This window comes from Lampetra fluviatilis, chromosome 18 (genome assembly GCF_964198595.1).
Source record: "Lampetra fluviatilis chromosome 18, kcLamFluv1.1, whole genome shotgun sequence".
Classification (NCBI taxonomy): domain Eukaryota; kingdom Metazoa; phylum Chordata; class Hyperoartia; order Petromyzontiformes; family Petromyzontidae; genus Lampetra; species Lampetra fluviatilis.
The window spans coordinates 10,277,593-10,302,448 of record NC_136292.1 but is presented as its reverse complement, the minus strand read 5'-3'; the positions used below and the strand labels follow the sequence as shown (position 1 = coordinate 10,302,448).

General features: G+C 51.5%; 1 protein-coding gene across 5 annotated transcripts in view; it reads right to left on the bottom strand.

Annotated features, from left to right (window-relative positions):
- The window catches only part of LOC144937216 (zinc finger and BTB domain-containing protein 18-like), a 65,892-nt gene that overhangs the window by 28,787 nt on the left and 12,249 nt on the right, over positions 1 to 24,856 (bottom strand). The window contains exons 1-2 of one of the 5 annotated variants that reach the window (XM_078864574.1): positions 17,097 to 18,264; positions 15,734 to 15,818 (exon numbers count right to left, since the gene is read on the bottom strand). The exons of 1 other annotated variant lie outside the window; for it this stretch is intronic. The gene's annotated coding sequence lies outside the window, so the exon portion shown is untranslated. Of the gene's footprint in view, positions 1 to 14,581; positions 14,654 to 15,733; positions 15,819 to 17,071; positions 18,265 to 24,856 lie in introns of those variants that run through there. 3 more of the 5 variants (XM_078864576.1, XM_078864575.1, XM_078864573.1) reach the window with 3 other exon arrangements.

The following is a 24,856-nucleotide window of genomic DNA, read 5'->3' as shown; positions in this document are numbered from 1 at the left end:
TTATTGTATTTTTATTAATTTTAATTTCATTTTTTACCTACGTGACTTTACCGAAAGAACTAAGAGTATGAACATAGGGCGAATCACAGTCCGCGTGAGATGCGTACGCAGGCTGAAACGAAGACGGAGTCGCGTGGGTAGCTTCCAGAAGCATCCAGCAGCATCCCAGCGCCTTGTTGTGATGCTTCGCCGAGGCAGCCGCGCAAACGCGTACTCCTCGCTCGCGTTATTGCCAATTCGCAACCGCGTCATTAACCCAAAGTTGCGTTCCACAACACATTCATCGCGTTACGTCCAAGTCGACGTGAAGAAAACACGCGAATGGACTCCGCTGCAGCGGTTTACGAATACGGGACGCGGCTTGGTGAGCACGAAACTCTGCAATAGCCAGAGCCAGCCGTCTTGATTATTGACAGCTGTCCGAAGTGCGTGATGCTCATAATGATAACCTACGACACATTCTCATTCCACCGCTAGATGAAGCCGTCTCTCCCCCCTCCCCCCCCAATGTCATGTCGGTTGTTGCGAGGTTGTTTGACCATACTTCACCACACTGGAGGGTGAGGGGGGGGCTCGAGTGGTGGCAGGAGCGGTTCCAGGCATCACTCGGCACTGACATCAGCCCTGGCCGGGAATGAAACTCAGGTGCGCGGGTTCCAGCAACAGCAGTGCCAGCCCCCCCCCCGCCCCGTCCTTGTTTACTCATCGGCTGTATTAATACCTTGGCATGTCGAAACTATGAAACGTATCACGCGGTGATTTTATTTGCACGTCCAAATACGCACCTGGAAATCGCACGTGGGTGTGATGCGCCATTGTTCGGCGGTTACTCAACAGTTTGCGAAATACCATTTTCCCTGGCGACTTGGTTCACGTGACGGTGGAGGGGTTACCAACAGAATGCAACGTATTTCCCGTATAAATCGGACGTTAAAGAATCTTGACTTAAAGCTTTCGTGACTGCAGGAATTCGTATTCTTTGGGTCTTTCGGTAAAGTCACGCCGACAGGTTCAAAGAAAATAAATATTTTTGGCCATTTTCTATGACCCTATCTACTGTGACTTTACCGAAAGACCATAAAGAATAGACGTTAAAGACCCCGTGACATGTACGTGTGTACGATGGACTTATTTCGCACCCTGCGTAGCCAACCGTGCTAATCGGATGTGCGGGGGAAGGACAACAAACTTTAAAAGTGCTTAGCTCCCAGGGGCTTCCTCATATCGGACAGCACAGCATTCCAGACGGCCGCAGCGCGCGATGCGGTGACCGGCTTTGTTCGATGGCCAGCCAGAAATCCGCTGCTGCGAGGATGAGCGGAGTTTGCGTGACGATGGTTTACGCTCCTTGACGAGATCAGTGAGGCATTGCGGTTCATTTTTGGCAAGCACTGCGTGTGTAATGAGTCCGACCTCATGGTGTGTTTGTTCGGCAACCAGACGCCAACGCGGCACGGTGCGCACATCACGACTGTAGTCTGTGCTTCTCCAGAGCAGCAGCAGCAGCAGCAGCAGCGCTACACGGACTCTCTCCTGAAGCCCTCTCGTCGTGGCCGGCACACCGCCTCGACATTGCAATTCATCTCCTCGACACATCGCTGCCATGAGCAAAAATCAAATACGCTTCCCAAGAGCTACATATTTGTAGGTCGCCGTGTCACACCCGACGTCTTCTCACCGGAGATAATGAATCTCACTCCACGGGCTCTCGCCCGGTTAGACAGACGGAACATCAATCATGGAATCGTCAAGCGCAGTGTACACGACATCGCAGTGAGTACACACCTGTGCGGTTACAGTGGACGTCTGAAACCACAAATGGATCATATTTATCAGTGCCCACGCTCCTTGCGTACCACTCGTGCGCCAATTCAAGTACGGAGTTGGGAACCTGCGTTGGCAGTGGCGATGAATGAAGCACGTGTTCACAATGAAGCACGTGTTCACAATGAAGCACGTGTTCACAATGAAGCACGTGTTCACAATGAAGCACGTGTTCACAATGAAGCACGTGTTCACAATGAAGCACGTGTTCACAATGAAGCACGTGTTCACAATGAAGCACGTGTACTACTAAACTCCTGCGTGGAGCGGTGGGTTATCGCACTTCGCTCACAAACCCTGCCCACTCGAGTTCGATGACTAAACCGGCCACGGCTGACATCGTTGGCGAGTGATATCTGAACGGCTCCTGCCACCACCACCACCCCCTCCTCCTCTTCCACCCCTTTCACCGACACTGGCCGATGCGGGGAGGTCTTTATCCAGCAGTAGACTGACGTGAACGCTGCACGTTATTCGAATTGCATTATTTGAGAACTTTAGTCGAGAGCATCTTTTTTTTAATATCACCAACTGAACACCCGTAAAACGGGCTTTACAAAGTCGCTGTCGTACACGAGAGAGGAACTCGCAAGCAAAGCGGTCGCGACGGCAAAATCGCTCCGAGGCTGATCCGTTGTCTCTTCGGGAACTCGGATACATTTAAGAGGGCAAAGACAGCCGCAGAGAGGCGCAGTCCTGAGGCTATTGTCCACGTCATCGCTGGTGAGAGGGCCTCCACTTAAAGAGGGTGTTTCGGTCTACTCTTCCACGCCGGCCGAAAACATCTTGGAAGAGGTTTGGAGTATCCGAGCGCACTTGATCCCGTCGTGGCGCGCGACCTGCCGATTATCGACTGCCCGTGGTGACCCCTTTGATATCGCAGGGCGCACAGAGGCGGTAGGGTGGTGGTGGTTGTGGTGGTGGTGGTGGTGGTTGTGGTGATGGGACAACTTCACCCAACTCCCGCGCCTGGTGGCTGAGCCGGCAAGCCTCTGGGCTAAACAAGGCGCTACCCCGACGGGTTCCGTGTGCAGCCCAGAACTCCCCACAAAGATCGTTGAGACGCGCTGTCGAAGGGCCCCACTACCCGCCCACCCCCTCCTTGGGCTGGTATCGCAACGCGTTCAGTCGCGCGCCATCGCGAGCACAACGCGGTGAGGATTGAGGGTCGTGGAAGGGGTTTGAGAGGCGGTCGACGTCTCGAGCTATAGCTGCTGACCCTCTGCGTGACCTCGTCCACGAGCGAAGCTCCTGAAACCCGAGACCCACAAAACGCGGTCGTCTACGCACGGCGCGAAATAAGTTCAACGCACGTGCGTGCGTGCATACATACGCACGACCCGAACCCCAAATCATATCCATCACTATAGCCCTTAGCCCTGACGATAGCTCTACACACGCCTAATCCTACCCAAGTGCTCGTACACACACACACACACACGCGCGCGTGTATATCTTCAATACAAGTAGCGACATCGTGTATCCGTATCGTGTACGTGCTGGATTGACCGTCGGTACGCACCAGAAGTGGAGGTCCTGCATTGGCATGGATGTGTGTGTGTATTGGCATGTGCGTGTGCATCTGAGGATGTCTACGTCAGTACATTGCAGTAGCTACGTGCACTTTTTATGAGTGCACGCATGTACGTGGGTATACGTTACATTATGTTGTTACGAAGTATGTATGTTGAACTTCTTTCGCACCGTACTGCGGGGGGGGGGGGTTACCAGCGGAGACCGCGAATAGAAACGTAACGGGCACGTTGTGATCAACGCAGTCTATAATGTAAACTGTACTTCTAAAGAGCGAGAGAGAATAAAAACACCACCGACTTAAAGCGACTGACCGATCGACTGAAAAATCCGCGGTCGTCCTGCACAATGCATTTCGCAGCCGTGAAATTCAAGTTGGGTGTGTGGTCTCCCGGGGCAACACGAAGCACCCACCCACCCACACCCCCGTTATTATGGGGATGGCGTGGCAATTCAAAACAGGGCTAAAAAAAGACATCAATGAAAAGGCACAGCTCCTTGAGAACAACACAAAAACCGCCCAGTCCTAGGTACCGGCCACTTGGATCGAGTCTTCATTAGGCCGGGAAAGCTTCCCGTGATGCGTCTGTCAGTGTGCGTGGGTGCTCCGTGGGGAGCGGTCGTGCAGGTCCCTTGCGCCACGAACCCAACGACAGCGGTGACGATTATCTGGGTGCCTGGTGCGGTGCGGAGTAATCGTCGCCACGAGGGAGACAAAGGCGGCCGGCCGTGCCGCGCTTCGTAAGTGCTCGCTAACAGCACTTGCCCCCAACAGTCTGTTAAGGCTACACGGGGGATCTTTGTCTTTGTGGTGCTGGCCACCCACCCCCTCGTGTGCCGTTCAGTGGATGGCTAACAACACTTGCCCCAACAGTCTGTTAAGGCTACACGGGGGATCTTTGTCTTTGTGGTGCTGGCCACCTACCCCCTCGTGTGCCGTTCAGTGGATGGCTAACAACACTTGCCCCAACAGTCTGTTAAGGCTACACGGGGGATCTTTGTCTCTGTGGTGCTGGCCACCCACCCCCTCGTGTGCCGTTAAGTGACTCGCTAGTAGCACTTGCCCCAACAGTCTGTTAAGGCTACACGGGGGATCTTTGTCTTTGTTGTGCTGGCCACCCACCCCCTCGTGTGCCGTTAAGTGACTCGCTAGTAGCACTTGCCCCAACAGTCTGTTAAGGCTACACGGGGGATCTTTGTCTCTGTGGTGCTGGCCACCCACCCCCTCGTGTGCCGTTAAGTGTATGGCTAGCAGCACTCGCCCCAACAGTCTGTGACGGGCTATACGGGGGATCTTTGTCTTTGTTACTTGTGTTTTATGGGGAGCGGCAGTGCAGCAGTCAGCTACGCTGCGCTACGAACCCGAATACCCGAGTTCGATTCCCGCTCACGGCCAACACCCAGTGATGAGTATCTTAAACACTCATGGGCCTCCTTCTTGATCGACCCGACCTCACACGAGTGCTTGGTGAGATGCGTAAACATCGCCACCGGGGATACAAATGCAGCCAGACGTGGTTCTGCCACGCTAGCCTTCATAGGTGCCCGCTAAGAGCGCTTGCACCAACAGTCGATTACAGGCTACACGGGGGATCTGTGTCTTTTGTTTCATGTCCGACAGCACAATGATATAATAATTATCTCTGAATTTCTGTTGACCATACTTCACCTCGCTGGGGTTGGCCGCTTCAGATGTTAATACAGCCGCCAGTACCATGAATTCCGATGCGAACCCAGTCACCCCACTTAACAATACAGTCGTAAACACCAGCCTTGCCACATGTGTACAACGTAGAACACCGATCTCCGTTGACGCTGGAGCCAAGCCTGGGCGTCAAGATGCATTGCCAAGAGCGTCCCGAACTGGGGGATGTTTGGCAAATTCCATCAATATCGGCAAAAAGGTACTGTGCAGACACATACTGTGAGTAAATACTCTTACTCAGTGAGTCCAGTAGTAGCAGGACAGTGAATGAAAATCATCAGTCTGCAGTGCCGGACTTCACCAACCCGCATCGGTGACGAACGTGACGAAGTATGGTCAAATAACGCAAACTCCCGTCGTGTTTTTGTATTGTTTGTTGTTGTTGTGACGTTCCTACACGCGCCGGACTGTACGTCTGTGAAGAAGGGCTTCATAGCTCATCGGATTCCTCCTTGCAGCATAAATACAGATTCTGATTCCGACGGCGTTCATCCAGCAGTGAATTGACACGAAACATTGGTGCTAGTTATCGTATTCAAGCTGTTTGACTAATAGACATGTCCTTCAGAAGCCCACACGCTGTTGACATGTCCGAGGATTTATTCGGGACTTATAGAAATGAGGAATTCAAGATAAAAAAGAAAAAAATCCCCCAATTAATCTTACTCATACTGTTGTTTTAGGGTGCTATTACGGTGCGTAGGACGCCTCATATAGATATACTCATCAACTCCTACGTAGATACTCCATATATAAAGATCCCCCGTATAGTCTCAACAGACTTTTGGGGCAAGTGTTGTTAGGGAGTAGCACCTATGAAGGCCGGCACGGCGCGCGAGGGGGTGGGTGGCCAGGACCACGCCCGGCCGCCTTTGTCTACCCAGTGGAGATGTTTACTACACACCGCACCAGGTACTAATTTTAGGCCGAGTAGCCCTAGGGGAGGACCAGGACCGGATCGTAATCAACTACACGCAATCCGTTCAAGTTTTAAAACACTGCACGTGCGCTGGTGATTCTGTAAAGTGCATTTTACAAACGCATCACTCTTAACGCAAAGTATTACTTCACCACAATCCACTGCTGGATGATTGCCTTCCCCGCGACGTTGCCGGTCCTGGGTGTAGATTGACCATACTTCACCACGCCGGTCAGTGCGGGTCGGCGAAGTTTAGTGGGGGTGGGGTGGAGGAGTCAATTTAGTCCAAACCGAAAGATATCGCTCGCCACTGGTGTTAGCCGTGATCGGGAATCGAACTCACACGTCCTAGCTCAGTGCGCTAATCACTGCGCCACCACTCCACCCAATACACACACAGTACACACACACACCCTAGCTCAGTGCGCTAATCACTGCGCCACCGCTCCACCCAATACACACACAGTACACACACACACCCTAGCTCAGTGCGCTAACCACTGCGCCACCGCTCCACCCAATACACACACAGTACACACACACACCCTAGCTCAGTGCGCTAACCACTGTGCCACCGCTCCACCCAATACCTACACAGCACACACACACGAAACGCATTACACGTTTAAATAAGTGTAGTGATATGGGACGGGTCACTACGGCGTGCAACGCTGGCCGCCGGCATAGAGAGAAGTTCGGCTGCCACGTGAACCCTGTGGGCCAGAGGCGAGGGGGCAGGCGAGAGGAAGGGGAGTGGGGAGAAGGGGACCGAGGGGGTAGCCAAGGGGGAGCGAGACCCCTGGAGCCCGTCATGTCCCGTCAAGTCCTCGTCATCATCGACACCACCGTCTCACCCTCGTCTCAGCGCCGTGGCTCAGGCAGCACGTTTGCTGTCCTCACCTTGCTACCGTATCCTCGGTGCCTGCGAGGGCTATAAATAAACAGAGTGCCTCCTGATATAGCGTCTCTCCAGGCTGTCACTACACAAGTTCACAAGCCGCCGCGTGACCCTCTGCACGAGCGCAGGAGCGTGGCACGTGAGCGCGTTCCCGTTTAGCCGTGCACCTGTGGGGTGCGGTGGGCACTTCGCGGTATAATCCTGCCCCGTGAATGTCCCACAGCCCGTGGTGGTGGTGGTGGTGGGGGGGAGAGAAATCGGAGGAGGGGGAGGAGAGGGTGGAAGGGGAGATGCTGGGGGGTTGAGGGAGGGGGTCGCGGTGGGGGCTTTAGCAAACAGGGGGGAACGAGCCGAATCCCGTCGACAATCTGCCCGTCAGATGCGCGCCAGGGAGAGAAATGGCACCCCCAGCTGCGCAGCGCCTTACAGCGCCATATGTTAGCGCGTGTTGGCCAACTCGCTCCGTGTCTTCATGCTGCTGCTGCCGCTGGGCGCGTGTATGTGTGCCCGCATGCCCTCCTCACTCCCTCCCTCCCTCGCGCGCGCGCCTGCACGGAGCGGAGTGGCCGAACCGCGCGAGCCCATGGGTATACACGCGCACAGATACCCAATTACTCACTCGCCTACCCACCTACCTGCCCACGTAGCTACCCACCCATCTACCGAGATATCTACCCACCTACCGACTCACCTGCCCACCCACCGACTTTGCCACCTACCTACTCACCTACCCATCCACCTACTGACCCACTCATATAACTACCCACTCACCTACCTAACCCCCCCCTAAACAACACTTGCCCACCTACGCCTACACACGAGAACATACGCACTGGTACATACGTGAACGCACACATACGCGTTTTCACACGTGTAATACACACCACACGCACACTCATACATACACACACAGAAGAGACGCACCCGCCTCCACGTACGAACATTCACAGGAACACACAACGCTACGTTCACACAGTACAATAATAAAGACAAAAATTCGCTGTGTAGCCTGAATAAACTGTTGGGGCAAGTGCTGTTAGCGAGCGCCTATGAAGACCGGCACGGCCCACGAGGGGGTGGGTGACCAGTACCATGCCCGGCCGCCTTTGTCTCCCTAGTGCCGATGTTTTTACACACCGCACCAGGCTGAGTGGACCTAGGGGTGCTGTGCTTCCCCTGGGTCGACTCAGCCTCAAATGCGTTGCACTACCACCACACTACCACACGCATAGGCGTACTCTCTCTCTCTCTCTCACACACACACACACCTGTTTTACTGCCACACGAACAGAAACCCTAAGCGATGATGTCTCATTAACCACGCGAGACAGTCCCATTGTGATCGCCGATTTTCCCTTGGTGCAGCATCAAATTGTAGTGGTTAACGCAATTACGGCAATTTGTATTTTATATCCGAAACCTTTTTTTGTGTTTGTTTGTGACACAAACTCCACGCGCGTGTAAATAGCGGCGCCTTGTCCCCCCCCCCTCCCCGCGCATCAAACATGAAAACTTTTTTTTTTATCCCTACATTGCAAGGCCGTAATTATAATATATATTGGGGGGACACATACCCCCCCCCCCCAATATTCAAATATGCTCAAAATGTCCCCCCCAATATATTGCTATAAAATGTATTTCTGTTTATATGATTGTGGTTATGGTTGTACTTTATTAATCCGTAATCTCTGCCATTACATACAATGAAACAAGAAAAGGTAAAATATAAAAAACAGAGCAATGTAATACAATACACTATTAGACATTATTGTAAAAAATTAATAAAAAGTTAGTGAATTTTTTTATATTTTAGGCAGGAAATTCGTTTTCAATTTTAGATTTTTTTTCTGGATTGGGGGGACCCCCAGACTCCCTGGAAGATTTGCCCCCCCCCCCCTAATGTTGACTCCATGGCTACGGCCTTGCAACATCGGCACCCGCGATTGACGCCAACACCACAGGTTGACCGACCCAACTCTTGCCGACGATGCCACGGTGATCTGTAATGTGGGGGGGGGGGGGTCCCATAATGGTTTAATCCATTACGCAAGAAATACACGCTAATTGGAACGGACACATTTGAGCTGCGTGCATAATTAGCCGGGGGGGGGGTAACTAGCGCGTTTGTATCGTGACCGCCTCCGAGGTGTGTGGCTGCAGTCTGCATTGGGAATCGAACCCGTCGACTTAGTAGAAACTGGCTAACCACGGACTTGATTGATTAGCTAGCTATGTATGTGTGCTGAACTTCTTTCGCACCGTACGCCGCCAATTCTGTTGATCGGAGTTACGGGGGAAAGGACAACACCACTAAACAGTAAAAGCAGTTTCTAAATGAATAACGAAATGAGAACTCTGAGTTATTTACAACGATCCTCCGTATAGCATTTCAACAGACTGTTGGGGGTGGATGCTCTTAGAGGGCACCTACAACGACCGGGATGGCACACGACGGGGATCAGGAGGTGGCCAGCACGACGCGCGGCCGTCTTTGTCTCTCCAGGTACTCATTTGAGGCCGAGTCGAGCTTGGGGGAGGCCCAGGACCGATTACAATAGACGCCACTATTATTGTCATTATCATTGTGAAATCGAACTCTGGTCGCCGGGGTTCGTAGTGCGGTGCGCTAACCACTCAACTACCGCTCCCCCATACAACAGCAGTGACACACAAAGAGCCAGTCACGTACAATGACGCGCGCATAGTGTTGCCTTGCATCATTACCATCAGCAGGGGGTGGTGGTGGTGGGGGGGGGGAACTGTTTTCAGGAAAAGCCTTGGAGTTCAACGCTGCTACGTGGCCAACTCAGCGAGCCTCGTTACTGATGGCGTGTGTCATCAACTGTCTGCCGCCAGATATACACCCCTGGCCTGCACAACAGATGACTTGATAATGACTCTTCGATGTATAGTTCTCTAATATCTGCTTCCTCGGACCGCTTTATAACACAGGTGCTTGCTGGCCCGCCGCTCTGCAGAGAGTTTCGAACGCAGTTGTTTATTTGTTCTATGGCCTGAACGCGTGGCAGCAGAATCCGTCGTGATGGCATTGGGCGCGAGACGACCCTCGGATTGGCACGTCTGGTTGCGTACGGTGCGAAAGAAGTCCAACATGCATACAAGCGACGAGAAAGTTCAACGGTGCCTCCCAACGGCAGCGGCATCGTGATGCGATGGCCCAAAGCTCGCGCCTTTAAAATCACCCCATGCGTACAAAATCAAAGCATCTCCTTGATTTTAAACGGAAACTGCGATGGGGCTCATCGCCGTTACTGTGGCTACGGAACAGCGATGGCAATTCCACATTCCCGTGGTGGTTCACAGTCTCTCCATAGAACAAACACAATCTATACTGAATTATTATCAAACGCGTGCAGAAACATTCCACGCTATGGTTGTTGTTTTTTCGCTCGCATTTGTTGTTGTCCTCGGAATAACTTGACTCTCATGAATGTTCTCTCCGCAGTAAATCATGCGAATAGATTACAGGAAAGTCATCGTAAGGAATGAGCGCATCTCGGTTCAGCATGGAATTAAATCAAATATATTCGTCATTGCCTCTGCTAGGTAAGCAGCAACAGGAGTAGCGTACAACAGCAGTAGCCACAACAGCAGTCGCGACAGCAGCAGTAACACAAGTAGCTACAACAACTGCAGCAGCAACTAAAACAGCAGCAGCAACAGCAGTCGCTACAGCAGCAGTAACACAAGTAGCTACAACAACTGCAGCAGCAACTAAAACAGCAGCAGCAACAGCAGTCGCTACAGCAGCAGCAGCACAAGTAGCTACAACAACAACAGCAGCAACTAAAACAGCAGCAGCAACAGCAGTCGCTACAGCAGCAGTAACACAAGTAGCTACAACAACAGCAGCAGCAGCAGCAGCAACTAAAACAGCAGCAGCAACAGCAGTCGCTACAGCAGCAGTAACACAAGTAGCTACAACAACAGCAGCAGCAGCAACTAAAACAGCAGCAGCAACAGCAGTCACTACAGCAGCAGCAGCACAAGTAGCTACAACAACAGCAGCATCAACTAAAACAGCAGCAGCAACAGCAGTCGCTACAGCAGCGGTAGCAGCAACTGGCTCATAAATGTCGCGAGACACAAAGACTCAACATGAGCCGTGTTCAAATGGGCTTCTATTTATCTGACCCCCCCCCCCTGTACTACCACCACAACCACCACCACGACAACGACCACCGGCACCACCATCACACACCACCAACCACTACCACCGGCACCACCACCACCACCCACCCACTCCCGCTTGTGTGGCCGTCCGTGCGTGTCGTTCATATTCGCTCCACGCGATGCGAAGTGCTCGACTCGTGTGATGATGTCTGTGCAGCCGGCATGTGCTCTGAGTGCTCACCGTCAGACACACACACACACGCGTTGTTGTCGTTGTAGTTCTTGCTGCTGCTGTTGCTGCTGTTGTTGAAAGAGCGGTAAAAGTTGCGAAGTCGTTACTACGGAGCGGCTATGAGAATACACAGCTGTTACTAATGCAGAACGCACCCCACCACCACCAACACACCCCCACCTCTCTCTCTCCTCTCTCATCTCTTGTGTCGGCACTGCCATGAACTCAATGCCGCTCGCACAGAGAGGGAGAGATGGAGGGGGAGGGAGGCAGTGATGTCGCAACGAACCCTCTGGTCTACGCTGTCTTTGTATGGCATGTGAGGATGTGCAGACAGACCTGTATCAATACACACTGTTGGCTTACGAGACATCCTCCCCTCCGTGCCGTTTTGGCCGCGGGGGTGGTAGTCGACCATACTTTGCGTGTGTGTGTGTGTGTGGGGGGGGCAGGTTGAGATAGAACTCGTCACCGATGTTATAGCCGTGGCCCGGAATTGAACTCACGTAGCCGAGCTCATTAGGGCAGTGCGTGAACTCCTGCCCCACCCGCTCCGGCCACACCGCATGTGGCATCGCAACGCGCATAGATTTGTTCGTGTGGATGATGTGTCGTTCGTCGCTTGCGTTACGTATGCATGCTTGTTGAACTTCTTTCGCACCGTACGTAGCCAACCGTGATCATCGCAATCTTGTTAACCCATTATCAGTGCCGACGTTATTAGAGACCAATTCTGACCTCATTGGTCACCCCGTGCTGTTATAAATTCCAATGTTCATCCTACAAAGTCCCGTCACAAGGGAGAGAAACACAAACAAATGGACAACACAGTTTTTGTTGTTGCCCGCAGTGCATCCGCTGTACGCCGTATGGACGTGAAAACTCAATTCCCCTGCACAAGAATACGGGCTGAAGCTTAAAGCTTGACGGCGATGCAATCGGAGGTTCCTTACGACACAAGCCGGGCTACCTGAGTCACATTCCTGGCCATGCGCGACAACTACGACGACATCACGACGAGTCTCAAGACTCCCCCCCCCCACCCCCCACTAAAGTTGACTCAGCCTAAAATGACGAACTGCGTCGCCACGACAGCGTAGCGGTCAGCGCTGCGTCGCTACGAACCCGGCGACCCGAGTTCGATTCCCGCTCAAGGCCAACACCGGTGACGATTTTCTGAACCGGTCCTGGGCCTCCCCCCGAGGTCGACTCAGCCTCGGATGAGAACCTGGTGATAGCGGTGTGTAGTAAACATCGCCACTGGGGAGACAAAGGCGGTCGGGCGTGGTGCTGGCCATCCAGCACCACGGCCCTCATAGGTGCTCGCTAACAGCACTTGACCCCGTAGTTTACAGCAGTGGGTCGTGGTAGAGACTTCATACGACGTGTTGTTACATTCATAGCAGAAACGTGAACAGTTGTTGCGCCACTAACGACGCAACGCACGCTTTATTATCAACGCACAGTGCTGCCTCTGTCATACGTACTTCGAACAAGTAATGTTTCCCTAAACGCCAGCTTATATATATATGTGTTTATTATATGGCAGTCGTGTTGTTAATGACGACGGTGGATAAAGTCGGCCTTTGTCTGGGCAGAACCCTACCTTTAACGCAAGCCCGGTATGTGAACGTGAATGTCACGATATCCCTGCACACGTGTCACACATCAACTCGGCCGTCTCGCTCTACAAACGCGAGTGGTGGACACTCCACATTCTCTTGACGTGCGCGAGTATATCCATACTGTGCACGTGAAGGCTACTTACTGTGTGTATGTATATATTTTAAACATCGCTGGCTGTGCGATACCACACCAATGCCCTGGACCATATTCCTCGGAAAACTTTATTTTTCAGGGCGATCCATTTCAAGATACCCCACTGATGTCGAACTCTCTTCCTCGCAAAAGTTCATCGAGTACGGCACCGCGGCGAGCAAGCGACGCCTCCCGTATCGTACAGAGAGAGAGGGGGCAGAGTGGTTAATGAATAAAAGCTAAGTTTGGCGAGAGACGCTTTCGACGTCTTTTAGATCACAGTGTCATCACCTCGACGGCGAGGTCAAATGTGTCACCATCGTAATTTATGGGGCATCTATAAATGGATCGCCCTGTGTTATTGTTCTCCTATGTACAGGCTAATCCATTGCACTGAAGTATACTGTTGTACCTATACTGTATAGACGACATGCATTGTACTATAATATACATATAATATACCATCATATGCATTCATAGAACTCTGCATTCATAGCACTCTGCATTCATAGATATGGGAGAATATGCTTTGCTCCGGGGAGTAGTGTCACACGTACGACTAATGACTCAAGTCCAACACGCGCCCAGAGCCCACGAGGCATGGGATTCTCCGTGCACGAACGACGTGGATAAACCCCTGCCCCACCACCCCCCTCTGATTGCTCACAGGGCATCAGACTCTTGAAGATGCACACACCCAGGACAAACTTTATCCCCAGCACGTTACGAAACTAATTCATGTGGCTGGACTGTATTGCGGTGGTGCGCAAGCAAACATTAAAAAAGCCAACATTTCAAAAAGAAGAATATTCAACACATTCGTCAATAATATTGTGCTCTTCAATAAGGTGGGGGGGGGGGAGCGGGAAATATATAATGGGAGACGTTTCGGGCAACGGCCCTTCTTAGTTACTGCGGTGGCCACTAAGCGACGCGTCACTCATCACAGACTACATCGCCTACGCGACTCTAACCCCACCGCTACAGCGTCATGGTCATCATCATGCAGTGATCAACAGAGTTCCGATTAAAATAAAACCATCTGGCCTCGTGTAGATGCAGAGCTTTCACCTGGACAATATGGTTCACTCTATGTGAGACTTTGCCAACACAAACCAAAAAAAAACAAAGACAAACATCCCCCGTATAGTCTTCACAGACTGTTGGGGCAAGTGCTGTTAGCGAGCAGCACCTACGGAACGCCGGAACGGGACTCGAGAGGGTGGGTGGACAGCACCACGCCCGGCCGCCTTTGTCTCCCTAGTGGCGATGTTTTTACGCACCGAACCAGGTACACATTTGAGGCTGAGTCGAACTTAAGGGAGGCTCAGGGCCGATTCAGATAATCGTCACAGATGTTGGTCGTGAGCGGGAATCGAACTCAGGTCGCCAGGTTCGTAGCGCAGCGCGCTAACGGCTACACCACCGCTCCCCACAACGCGCACGCACACACACACACGCACACATACATACACACAAACACATACACACACGCACACATACATACACAACAACAACCGCCATTCGCCACTAAGTGGCGGTGACGTCACCACGACGCTTGTGCCAGGCCATGTGCACCTTGAGGCCACGTGAAGTGTCGAACGCCCGCTGGCAGGAGGTCACGGGGCAGACCCAGGTGCCACGGGTCGACTGACCGAGATGACCGAGATGATACACACACACACATACACACACATACACACACACATACACACACACACTCGTTTAGCCGCCCCGTTACACCACCAGCAACTTCGCACAGTACACATGGGTTGTAAGTATAAAAAGACAAAGATCCCCCGCATAGCCTTAACAGACTTTTGAGACAAGTGCTGTTCGTGAGCACATATGAAGGCCGGCACGGCTGACCGCCTTTATCTCCCCAGTGGCGATGTTTTACACACCGCACCAGGTACACATTTTAGGCTGAGTCAACATAGGGGATGCCCAGAACCCGTAGGTCTGTATGTGTACCACACACACACACGTATACAGGCATACATACACATACAAATACCGCATACATTAAACACACATACACACAGAGGTTACGTATGAATAAAAGCAGTGTCTGCAAGTTGTTTGGGAAGCACACGCAAAAGCACACGAACACTCATAGTAAATCACACACATCTCTGTAATACTAATAATGCACGAGTTGATGCCCAAGACACATTCGCAGGAGGTTCCTGCCTTTGGTGATATTCCATTGAACTCGTGTCGTATATGTTTGCCAGCGGCAACCCTGAGCACCCCCCCCCCCCCGGGAGAAAACTCATCATCACGCACACGAGGTGGGGGGATAAACACTAAAAAGCGCCGCACAGATTGATTCAAGAATCAATTGCGGTCCTGCCATCTGTTGTCCACCCGGCAGCCGAAGCCTACACAACTGTGTGTGTGTGTGTGTCCTCTCTGACGCGTTCGCACCTCCGATTAGCACGGCTGGCTACGTACGGTGCGAAATAAGTTCAACATGCGTACATGAAATGAACATGACTATGTTACCAGAGCGTAACATCTGTAACGTCTCTGCCACTTGTGACCAAAAAAAAAACTACTCGGCGCATTAAGTCAATAATATCGCTAACCCCAACAACAACAACAACACCAACAATGAAAAAAAACGATGTATAAATGGGTGACGTTTCGGGCGGCGGCCTCTTCGTCGCAGCAGAAGAGATACAAAGTTGCACAGAGAGAAGTTGGTGACCTCGGCTCTCTTCTTACCTGCGCTGCATTCGCTGAGCAGGGAGCGAGTTGACTCCGAGATGGTTGGTCGGCGTTTGTTGTCGAGGCGATGGGTACGAGGTGGCTGGGGTAGGTGAGTGGGTGGGGTGTGTGTTTAAGGTTCACGGCAAAGAGCCACTCGCTCGCTACCTCCGACGTGAGCGAACGCACAGGGAGCTTTAGAACAAGTGCGGGCGTGCGAGCGAGAGGGGGAGAGCGAGTGCAGAGAGTGGAGTGAGAGTCGGTCGCGACGCGAGCTTAACACACACACTATCACACACACGCGCGCGCTCACACACACACGCTCACACACACACACGCTCACACACACACACACGCGCGCGCGTACACACACACACACGTGCTCTCTCTCATTCACACACACTCTCTCACACACTCACACACACTCTCTCACACACACTCACACACGCACTCTCTCACACACACTCTCACACACACTCACAACCACGTTCATACACTCTCACTCACTCACACACTCACGCTCTCTCACACACGCACGTTCTCTCATACACACTCTCACACACACTCACACACTCGCTCATACACTCTCACTCACACACTCACGCACGCTCTCTCACACACTCACACACACTCTTTCATACTCACACACACACGCTCTCACACACACGCACACTCTCTTTCACACTCACACACACACGCTCTCTCACACACACACACGCACACACTCTTTCACACTCACGCACACACGCTCTCTCTCACACACACACACGCACGCTCTCTTTCACACACACACGCACGCTCTCTCTCTCTCACACACACACACAAACTCTTTCACACTCACACACACACTCACACACACACACGCTCTCTCTCACACACACGCACACTCTCTTTCACACACACACGCACGCTCTCTCTCTCTCACACACACACAAACTCTTTCACACACACACACTCACACACACACACGCTCTCTCTCTCACACACACACAAACTCTTTCACACTCACACACACACTCACACACACACGCTCTCTCTCACACACACGCACACTCTCTTTCACACACACACGCACGCTCTCTCTCTCTCACACACACACAAACTCTTTCACACACACACACTCACACACACACACACGCTCTCTCTCACACACACACACAAACTCTTTCACATTCACACACACACACGCTCTCTCACACACACAAACTCTTTCACACTCACACACACACACACGCTCTCACTGACACACACGCGGAAGAGAGCACTCGCGCACACGACATCTGCTCACACTATACACCGTGCACCCTCTCGTCGTAGAGCTATAGACACACGCACACACACAGAGTGCACACTTGCCGTGTCGTGGCGCGTGTTGTCTCACCAGCTCGCTGCACGTGTCAATGCCCCAGCGAAGAGACGCGCTCGCTACGGACTTGCGCCCAGCCAGCGAGCTGTCCACACGCGCCGTGACACCGCCGTGAGCTGAATTCTCGCGACTCACTCCACTTCCCCGGAATCCCTTCGCTACGTCGCGATATCAGCCGCAGCAGCAGCAGTGGGGGATGTCTCGCCGACGTACAATCAGCGTGGTGGTGCCCAGCGCCCCCCCCCCTCCACCTCGCCACGCACTCTCTCGATGGCCTCCCAACGCGAGCGGCGTGGGACGCGCGCGTTCGGTAGCGACGCGCTCCTTCCGCGGTGTCCGCGCAATAGAATTCCACCGCCGACCGGGGGAGCCGAGGGAGTGACGAGCAGCAGCAACAGCAGCAGTAACAGCAGCAGCGGCAGCAGCAGCAGCGGCAGACACAGCAACAGCGGCGCTCTCGTAATCACCGCCCAGAGCGCAAACTTTCTGCGGGTGGTAGCCGCTTGTCTGGATGCGTGGTCGCTTGCGCTAGCGGACTAGCCGGGTCTGGCCGAGCGGGCTCGCTTGGGCCTGGCCTGGCTGGGCTGATTGCTTGGCCCGGTGGCTGAACGGCTGCCTGTAAAGTCGGCGCATCGATCAATCGCTGCCCTACCGCGACGAACAGCTGAGACGGCATGCGTATCTGGTGGGCGGGATGAGAGGAGGGGTGGGCACTGGATGTCTGCCTGGCCGGGTGGGTGGGTGGGTGGCTGACAAGAGTGGCTGATTGGGTGAGTGGCTTGAATGGCTTATTGGCTGACTGGGTGTGACTTGCATTGGGTGAGTGACTGAGCGTGATGGGAGGGTCTGATGGATGTTCGCATTGGGGTGCATAACATGGGGGTGGAGTGGAGGGCGGTGGGGGCATTAAACTTGATCTGTGCGTTGCTGTGCTTGCGATGCGGGCTTCAGTGCATAAAAGTTATTTGATCAACTGCGTGAGTGCGTTTATGAGCGCGCGTGTGTTGAGGGCTGGGTGGTGGTGGTCTGTGTGTGTGTGTACGTGTGTTAGAGTGGGTGGGGAGCGGAAGGGTAGCGGTTAGCGCTGCGCTACGAACCCACCGACGCCGGTTCGATTCCCGTTCACGGCCGCCAACACCAAGTGACAATGATCTGAACCGGTCCTGGGCCTCCCCTAGGTCGACTCAGCCTCAAATGAGTACCTTGCGCGGTGCGTAAAAACATCGCCACCGGGGAGACAAATGCGATCGGGCGTGGTGCTGGCCACCCACCCCTTCGTCGACTGTGCCGGCATTCATAGGCGCTCGCCAACAGCACTTGCCCCAACAGTCTGCATAAGGCTACACGGGGGATCTTTGTTCTTTCTGTGTGTGCGCTCAACAATGTGAAGAGCGGTGGCGTGGGAATCGAGTTCGACTACTGCTCACGGCCACCGCTGCGACCAACCAAGTGATTAATTATCTGAAGCAGTTTGCGAGTCTCTTTATTAGGTCGACTCAGCCTTAAATTAATACCTGGTTTCGGGTTGCTAAAGGCGGCTGCAGCCACACCACCACTCCGGGCGCCATCGCGACCTTAATAGGTGCTCGCTAACAGCGCTTGCTCTAGCAATCCGTGTAACGTCTGGTGGTGGATGGCATCTGTGCTCCGAACCTGACGATCGAGGTCGATTCACCGTTCACGGCCGCCAACACCGGTGACGATTATCTCACAACCGGAGGCCTGGGCATCTCCTAGGTCGACTCAGCCTCAAATGAGCACCTGGCCGCGAGGGAGACAAAGGCGCTCGGGCGTGGTTCTGGCCATGCAAAGCCGTCACGTGCAGTGTCGGCTTTCATAGGTGAGGCTCTCCGCCCTCCTCTCCTTCCCAAAAGGTTTGTTGCGACTATACGGGTGTGGGAATCTTTGGCTTTGGATTTTTTTTTCTCCCTATTTTTTGTTGTTGTTCTGCGCGCGACTCTGATTCTCGCGTGCAGCAGCGTCCACTTTTTCCACGGGCTCCGCCATCACAAACAAACACCAACATCTCTCGCCCGGATCCGTCTCGTGACCGTGACTCACAGCTGATTGAGTAGGGACGGCGGTGGTTGCATTGTCATGAATTGTTGCAGAGAGGACGTGAGAGTTGATGGAGATGGGGTGGAGGGGGGGGTAATCGCTGCAGTGATGTAAAAATCGCGAGCGCGAATCGTTTGGGGGATCCTGCTGTTGCTGCTGTTGCTGCTGTTGCTGCTGCTGATGATGTTGTTGCTGCTGTTGCTGTTGATGATGATGTTGTTGTTGCGTTGGCAGTGGTGCACAAGCACAGTTAACAACAACAACAAACAACAACAAAAGTCTTCAATAACGCTGTGGCTTTAAAAGGAAAACGTATATATAATAGAGGCGACGTTTCGGGCAACGGTCCTTCGTAGCACATACGTAAAAAAAAAGTTGTAATATTTGTTTTTAACAAGGACCGGTGCTCAAAACGTCGCTTCTTATAAATGTATATTTTATTTAAGGCCACAGTATTATTGTTATTGACGAATTTGCTGAGTTTTGTTTTAATAATTGAGCATTAACTACTACTCCATAACTGTCGGACGCTATCTGCCAAATTTGTATATAACATACAACATGCGTGACTAAGCATGTCCTAAAACAGAATGAATCATCGTCGATATCATCATTATCAACATCATCACCATGACCTTTAGTGTATGTGTACAGCGCAACGGTGATTTCACCACGAAATATTGGTGCATACAACTCATCGTAATTAAGGAATTTAGCTCGTGTGTGTGAGTGTGTGTGTGTGTTAACTCGTGTGTGTGTGAGTGTGTGTGTTAACTCGTGTGTGTGTGTGTTAACTCGTGTGTGTGTGTTAACTCGTGTGTGTGTGAGTGTGTGTGTTAACTCGTGTGTGTGTGTTAACTCGTGTGTGTGTGTGTGTTAACTCGTGTGTGTGTGTGTTAACTCGTGTGTGTGTGTGTTAACTCGTGTGTGTGTGTGTTAACTCTTGTGTGTGTGTGTTAACTCGTGTGTGTGTTAACTCGTGTGTGTGTGTTAACTCGTGTGTGTGTGAGTGTGTGTGTTAACTCGTGTGTGTGTGTTAACTCGTGTGTGTGTGTTAACTCGTGTGTGTGTTAACTCGTGTGTGTGTGTTAACTCGTGTGTGTGTTAACTCGTGTGTGTGAGTGTGTTAACTCGTGTGTGTGTGTGTGTTAACTCGTGTGTGTGTGTTAACTCGTGTGTGTGTTAACTCGTGTGTGTGTGTTAACTCGTGTGTGTGTGTTAACTCGTGTGTGTGTGTGTTAACTCGTGTGTGTGTGTGTTAACTCGTGTGTGTGTGTGTGTGTGTTAACTCGTGTGTGTGTGTTAACTCGTGTGTGTGTGTGTTAACTCGTGTGTGTGTGTGTTAACTCGTGTGTGTGTGTGTGTGTGTTAACTCGTGTGTGTGTGTTAACTCGTGTGTGTGTGTGTTAACTCGTGTGTGTGTGTGTTAACTCGTATGTGTGTGTGTTAACTCGTGTGTGTGTGTTAACTCGTGTGTGTGTGTTAACTCGTGTGTGTGTGTGTTAACTCGTGTGTGTGTGTTAACTCGTGTGTGTGTGAGTGTGTGTGTGTTAACTCGTGTGTGTGTGTGTGTGTGTTAACTCGTGTGTGTGTGTTAACTCGTGTGTGTGTGAGTGTGTGTGTGTTAACTCGTGTGTGTGTGTGTTAACTCGTGTGTGTGTGTTAACTCGTGTGTGTGTGAGTGTGTGTGTGTTAACTCGTGTGTGTGTGTGTTAACTCGTGTGTGTGTGTTAACTCGTGTGTGTGTGAGTGTGTGTGTGTTAACTCGTGTGTGTGTGTGTGTGTGTTAACTCGTGTGTGTGTGTTAAATCGTGTGTGTGTGCGTTAACTCGTGTGTGTGTGTTAACTCGTGTGTGTGTTAACTCGTGTGTGTGTGTGTTAACTCGTGTGTGTGTGTTAACTCGTGTGTGTGTTAACTCGTGTGTGTGTGTGTTAACTCGTGTGTGTGTTAACTCGTGTGTGTGTGTGTTAACTCGTGTGTGTGTGTTAACTCGTGTGTGTGTGTGTGTTAACTCGTGTGTGAGTGTGTTAACTCGTGTGTGTGTGTGTTAACTCGTGAGTGTGTGTGTTAACTCGTGTGTGAGTGTGTGTTAACTCGTGTGTGAGTGTGTTAACTCGTGTGTGTGTGTGTGTTAACTCGTGTGTGTGTTAACTCGTGAGTGTGTGTTAACTCGTGAGTGTGTGTTAACTCGTGTGTGTGTGTGTGTTAACTCGTGTGTGTGTTAACTCGTGTGTGTGTGTTAACTCGTGAGTGTGTGTTAACTCGTGTGTGTGTGTGTGTTAACTCGTGTGTGTGTTAACTCGTGAGTGTGTGTTAACTCGTGAGTGTGTGTTAACTCGTGTGTGTGTGTGTGTTAACTCGTGTGTGTGTTAACTCGTGTGTGTGTGTTAACTCGTGAGTGTGTGTTAACTCGTGTGTGTGTGTTAACTCGTGTGTGTGTGTGTGTTAACTCGTGTGTGTGTGTTAACTCGTGTGTGTGTGTTAACTCGTGTGTGTGTGTGTTAACTCGTGTGTGTGTGTTAACTCGTGTGTGTGTGTGTGTTAACTCGTGTGTGTGTGTGTTAACTCGTGTGTGTGTGTGTTAACTCGTGAGTGTGTGTGTTAACTCGTGTGTGAGTGTGTGTTAACTCGTGTGTGTGTGTGTTAACTCGTGTGTGTGTGTGTGTGTTAACTCGTGTGTGAGTGTGTTAACTCGTGTGTGTGTGTGTGTTAACTCGTGTGTGTGTTAACTCGTGAGTGTGTGTTAACTCGTGTGTGTGTGTGTGTTAACTCGTGTGTGTGTGTTAAATCGTGTGTGTGTGTGTTAACTCGTGTGTGTGTGCGTTAACTCGTGTGTGTGTGTTAACTCGTGTGTGTGTGTGTTAACTCGTGTGTGAGTGTGTTAACTCGTGTGTGTGTGTGTGTGTTAACTCGTGAGTGTGTGTGTTAACTCGTGTGTGAGTGTGTGTTAACTCGTGTGTGTGTGTGTTAACTCGTGTGTGTGTGTGTTAACTCGTGTGTGTGTTAACTCGTGAGTGTGTGTTAACTCGTGTGTGTGTGTGTTAACTCGTGTGTGTGTGTGTGTTAACTCGTGTGTGTGTGTTAACTCGTGTGTGTGTGTGTGTTAACTCGTGTGTGTGTGTTAACTCGTGTGTGTGTGTTAACTCGTGTGTGTGTGCGTTAACTCGTGTGTGTGTGTTAACTCGTGTGTGAGTGTGTTAACTCGTGTGTGAGTGTGTTAACTCGTGTGTGTGTGTGTGTGTTAACTCGTGAGTGTGTGTGTTAACTCGTGTGTGTGTGTGTTAACTCGTGTGTGTGTTAACTCGTGAGTTAACTCGTGTGTGTGTGTGTTAACTCGTGTGTGTGTGTGTGTTAACTCGTGTGTGTGTGTTAACTCGTGTGTGTGTGTGTGTGTGTTAACTCGTGTGTGTGTGTGTGTTAACTCGTGTGTGTGTGTTAACTCGTGTGTGTGTGTGTGTGTGTTAACTCGTGTGTGTGTGTTAACTCGTGTGTGTGTGTGTGTTAACTCGTGTGTGTGCGTTAACTCGTGTGTGTGTGTTAACTCGTGTGTGTGTGCGTTAACTCGTGTGTGTGTGTTAACTCGTGTGTGTGTGTGTTAACTCGTGTGTGAGTGTGTTAACTCGTGTGTGTGTGTGTTAACTCGTGAGTGTGTGTGTTAACTCGTGTGTGAGTGTGTGTTAACTCGTGTGTGTGTGTTAACTCGTGTGTGTGTGTGTTAACTCGTGTGTGAGTGTGTTAACTCGTGTGTGTGTGTGTGTTAACTCGTGTGTGTGTTAACTCGTGAGTGTGTGTTAACTCGTGTGTGTGTGTGTGTTAACTCGTGTGTGTGTGTGTTAACTCGTGTGTGTGTGTGTGTTAACTCGTGTGTGTGTTAACTCGTGAGTGTGTGTTAACTCGTGTGTGTGTGTGTGTTAACTCGTGTGTGTGTGTTAACTCGTGTGTGTGTGTTAACTCGTGTGTGTGTTAACTCGTGTGTGTGTGTGTGTGTTAACTCGTGTGCGTGTGTTAACTCGTGTGTGTGTGTGTGTTAACTCGTGTGTGAGTGTGTTAACTCGTGTGTGTGTGTGTGTTAACTCGTGTGTGTGTTAACTCGTGAGTGTGTTAACTCGTGTGTGTGTGTGTGTTAACTCGTGTGTGTGTGTGTGTTAACTCGTGTATGTGTGTTAACTCGTGTGTGTGTGTTAACTCGTGTGTGTGTGTGTGTGTTAACTCGTGTGCGTGTGTTAACTCGTGTGTGTGTGTGTGTTAACTCGTGTGTGTGTGTTAACTCGTGTGTGTGTGTTAACTCGTGTGTGTGTGTGTGTTAACTCGTGTGTGTGTGTTAACTCGTGTGTGTGTGTGTGTTAACTCGTGTGTGTGTGTGTTAACTCGTGTGTGTGTGTTAACTCGTGTGTGTGTGTTAACTCGTGTGTATGTGTGTTAACTCGTGTGTGTGTGTGTTAACTCGTGTGTGTGTGTGTTATCTCGTGTGTGTGAGTGTGTGTTAACTTGTGTGTGTGTGTTAACTCGTGTGTGTGTTAACTCGTGTGTGTGTGTGTTGACTCGTGTGGGTGTGTGTTAACTCGTGTGTGTGTTATCTCGTGTGTGTGAGTGTGTGTTAACTCGTGTGTGTGTGTGTTAACTCGTGTGTGTGTGAGCTCGTGTGTGTGGGGAGCGGTGGCGCAGCGGTTAGTATGCTGCGCGACGAACCCGGCTACCCGAATCATTTCCCCGTTCACGGCCAACACCAGTGACTATTATTTGAAAACAGTCCTGGGCCTCCCCTATGTCGACTGAGCCCCTGACATGAGAACGTGACGCCGTGTGTACAACATCAGCATTTGGCTTTACAATCGAACTTTCCCCAAACAGTCTGGCAATGGCTACATACGTGTAGTAGTAGTAGTAATAATACGAATCAATCACCGCCCTCAATGATTGACGAGTAATACCCGAAGCGACGTTTGCTCTATCCCCTTTCAGATTGCTGCGACGATCAGCGCGGCGAACTTCTGGCCATCCGACACCAATGGCCGACGTCGGGAGGTGTCCATCCAGCAGTGGATTGACAACTAACTGCGTAGTAATTCATGATGCACGCAACCCCTCTCGCCATCGTCAAGGGTGCAATCATCCCGCAATGCTGCGTACACACCGAGAATTCACGGTGCACGCGCTCCAGCGAAACGCGGCGCGCTGTGTTGACAATGACAGTGATTGATTGATCTCGGCGGTGAGACGTCACCGATGTTCAGGGTTACTGATTAACTTGGCGATAGCGCTCGACAGTGAAGACTGCTGCTGCTGCTGATGATGATGGCTTGCCTCGCTGTGCGCCGAACAGAAGGGCAGATGCGCTAATTGCAAGACGAATAAGCGGGTCATCCAGTGGCGGCTCATGTGTGTGCATTACATGCACATTTACACATTTACACTCTGTGTGCGTGCGTGTGTGCGTGCGCGACACACACACACAGAGCCATCATTATTCTGCGGTAGGACTTCATTTCGGCCGGGCTTCCGTCTGGTTCGGCAAACCGGATTTATGTATTTTCCCCGCTACCCGACACACCACATCCAGTATACCTATCACGACATGGCTGTGGCTCCACACACGTGCGTCCGTCAGTCCCACTCGCTGGTTCATTGGGTAACAAGCACCAGACGGGGCTGTTGGTACTCTTTGGTTTTTTCGGTAAAGTCACTTAGATACAAATTTAAACTAATTTGATACAGT